A 4,193-nucleotide genomic window follows, 5' to 3' on the forward strand; every position below is an offset into this window, starting at 1 on the left:
TTGAAAATTCTGTTGTAACCACCAATGAATGTTCAAAATTTGCATAATATTAAAAATTACTATAGGTGCTTATTCCTTGATCTTCCTTCATGTTGAATGAATGTAAAAATGTTTGAGTCAAGTTTTAAAAACGATCTGTTTTTTAAATTACGGTGATACAAAATTTAAATATTTTATTTATGAAATATTTCACTTATTAAAATCAAAAGTTTACCTACTTGTATATTTTCTGGGAGACATATTTCCCACAATTTTGTAACACCAAAAGCGATGATAAAAAATTATTGAATTAGCTTGGCATCACAGATCAGTCAAAATTAGTAATATTCAAACTTATTCCTATGCTTCAGAAAAAGATTTGTCAAAAAATCGTAATTTTTTTTTTAGATAGAACTTAGTGAGTGTTGTATTTTAAATGTGTCAAAATAGCACTGCACCACTAACTCAATGCTTGTTATTTTAGAAATTGGTGAACAAGCTGAGTGTATAACTCCTGCAACTAAAATTCTGAGTTCAGCCATTGACAAAAATAAATCTTGTTTGACACATTTGAACATTTAACACTTTTACTTCAATTCATTTCTTGTTCACACATTTTGTAATGGTATCGCACAGATATGATGCTTTTTTGGGGATAGTTATTTTTCTCGCAATATATTGTATAACACGCATTAGGGTTTTAATCTGCACTATTGCCGCTCCTCAATTCTTTACATATTCAAACACAGAAGTAGGACATATGCTTATTTATGAGCCGTTTTATTAGAAGGAATAAAGTTGATAACACAATGAGCTCTTTGTGTTTGTTTTTAGACCATCATTTGTGGGATTAGTTCTCACTAACTTATCTCAAACATATTATAAATGCAACTGGAGGGCTGATGTTGTGAACATTTTACCCAATGCATGGTTACAAATTGCTTTTTTTAAATTTTTGGGTTGTGAGTAGAGTACTAATCATTATTTATATTGTGTTTGCTATCACGCTCCCCAGATTTATTCATAATTTTTCATTGTTTTTCAAGTTATATACATGGATTAATGCCATTAATTAATGATGATGAAATGTAGTCACTCAATCTGCATTTGCTTTGTCTTTGATAAAAAAATGTTTTATATTATAAACTACAAGGTTTGATTGAAAAGTCTTGACGCCACTCTTGTATTTTCAAAACTATAGATTAGATACGAAATTGACAAAGGTATCAAAGCAAGGAATAGTTTATGTCATTTCCGTTTATCATTTTAAATTTCAACTAGTCATCATTCCCATCCACACAGAGCCACAACAACACACCAGTTATTGCATCGCATCGCAGAGGAAATCAGGTGGCAAACTTGGACACCATTGAGCCACCTCGGTCTATCTTCGGCATCATTGCCAAAATTTGCCCCCTTTAGGTGTCTCTTAAATCTTACTTAAGAAAAGGAAAAAGTCACTTGGAGCTAAATCGAAACTGTAAAGGGGGTGCTCTACGACTCTCAAGAAAACTTCCTCTTTCAAAGTGATCATGTGTTTGTGTGAGCATTTTAAGGAGCACACGCTATTCTGTAACCCAATATTTCTGAAATGATATATCCAACACTTTCATATGAAATTTCAAGCCGTTGGCAAAGAGTCTGTATTATCCGCGATTGTCCCGATTAAGAATGTCAATTTTATTTTAGTGTTGATATGCTGTAGTCTTTGTGAATAAAAACCACAAACCTAGTTATTAATGTTGGTAGTGGTAGACAGTCAGTAAAACACTTAACCCACCTTTAAACTGTTCGAACACCAACACACAAGTCATCATGAACAAGTATCAACGGTTCAGGAATGTGCACATCTCTCTGCAGTAATAAGTGACATCTTCAAACAGGGGTTCTTTCAAATAAGATCATTTAAAAACAAGAAATAGCAGCTAAATAAAATTTGGTGACATAATGGAAGACTAAATTGCTCACATTTTGATCTAAATGTAATACTGGTGTGGTTAATACAATCGGAAATATCCGATAGACCTCAAGATTTTCCCATTAAGCCGAGTAATTTAGATTCTAATTATGACACGAAATACTGGGTGAGGTTTTTTTTTTTTACCTCCCATAGTGGGCAGTGAGGTCTCTTGCTGTGTCTTTTGTCCCCCTATATCTGTTTTCCAACTTGCTTTCCGTCTTTGTCTAGGAATGAGATTATGTACTCGATGTTCCTGGCCCTGGCCGTAGTCCTTGGCTGGGAGGGAGACAGGCTTATGTATAGCTATAGTTTTGGGAGATGATATTTTTTTCCCTTATAAAATCATAAATCATCTCTGTTTATGTTATCTGTTTTGAATAATATTTGTAAGCATTCAAGTGTATCCTCCTCGTGGAATCCTGTGCTTGTGTCTGGATGAGATTTTGGGTGATCTAAAACCAAGCACTCTGCTCTTGGGATCTACATCTGTTCACTATTTGAAGCGTTCACCTTTGCCTTTTACTTTTTCTTGTGTACTTTTAATATAGATTTTTTTTTCCAACCCCATTTTCTTCCTTTTTACTGGAACTGAAATGACCTAAATGTGTCACAGGCGCCATAAAACACTTAAAAAGAGAATATGACATGGGATATACTAATAAATTGGTTTTTCGATGTTTGATATAATCCTCTTGATCTTTGTCATTTTTAATTTCCTGTTTTAGTATCCAAAATGTTACACCATTCAGATGCGGTAAAAATAAAAGTGCCATAACAAAAGCCACAATTATACTTGCCACTGAAATCAAATAATTTAGTGATGCCATATTCATATCTCAATCAATGAAAAAAAATCATTCGTACATACATAGTTGTGGTGGTTGGCTTAATGGACCTTGGGTGCAAGGAGATTGGCAGGACCCAGGGTCAGTTCTCATAATATCCGATACATGAATGAATGCAAGGCTTCATACTTAATTGTTTAAGAAAACAAAAACTAAACAACCCCCTTGCCCAATACAGGGAATGTTGCTTTCCTCATTTATTGGCATGTCTTGGTAAATATGAGCTTGTTGGGTCTGGGATCCATTATCACACCAGTCATGTGATCACTTATAACTCTGCTCATCACTTATTAAACCTTTCAAAGTGAGAAAAAATTTCTCTTAAATCATAATTTTTGATATAAGCGTAGTGTCTGGGTGATGTAGGTGCTGAAAATTTCTGGAAAAAAAAATAATATAATGGTTTCGAAAAAAAATACCAAACATGGAACGTTTTGGACTCAAAATCCTTCTTCAGCCAATAATAAAACTTGTAAAAACATTTTTTTACTCTTTTGTTATTGGCTGGAGAAAGGTAATGAGCCCAAAACATTTTTGGTTTGTTCTTTTTCGAAGCTGTTATTTTAATTTTTGTTCATTGCTTTTTACAGTCCACAGCTTCTAGCAGCTTAGTATCAATTTGACTGGCGCTGAAAATTACATTTATAACCAAAAATATTAGACATGGGTTAAGTTACAGTGGAACCCTAATGAAGTCATTCTATCTCTGCACTGGCCAGGAACAGCAATGTTACAACCTTGGCGCTATCATGCTATTCGTTAAATGTTGCTGTTGACTTTGCACCCCTTGTAAAGTACTTTGAGCACATGTAGTTGAATTGTGCTATATAGAATCACAAGGCTATTTTTTCCCCTTCTTTTCTTGTGTAAAAATAGTAAGATTTAGGTTACAGTGAACTCAACTCCTGCTTTTAAGGGTTAATAACTGATGAAATATCCAAAAATACAGGGTGTGCACCAAGTCTGGGTATATGTCGTACTTCAATAACTATTTTTTTATATTCATTTATGCTATAGATTGTGGACATTTGGCTGAAACTAATTTCCTTCACTGAAGAACAGGACACATGTAGTTAAAATACTATATATATATATATATATATATATATATATATATATATATATATATATATATATATATATATATATATATATATATATATCCCAATTGAAGAAGATTGAGTTTTCACAGAGGAGGTTGTCCCAGACTTTTACAGACATGTATAATGTTTGGCTCTGCCACTCCATCCTATTGTCCTAAAATGACTTCAGAAATATGAAAATCTTCCTAATCAGCTTGTGCTTTCTTTTTTTTTGTTGTTGTTGCAAAATCCTGATATTGTTGTTGTAATTAAGTAGGAATTGTCATGATTTAAATTTTAAAATAAATTTAACTTCACAAATATGTA

Source organism: Berghia stephanieae, chromosome 2, assembly GCF_034508935.2.
Source record: "Berghia stephanieae isolate SIO BIC M18660-M18661 chromosome 2, UCSD_Bste_1.3, whole genome shotgun sequence".
NCBI lineage: Eukaryota > Metazoa > Mollusca > Gastropoda > Nudibranchia > Aeolidiidae > Berghia > Berghia stephanieae.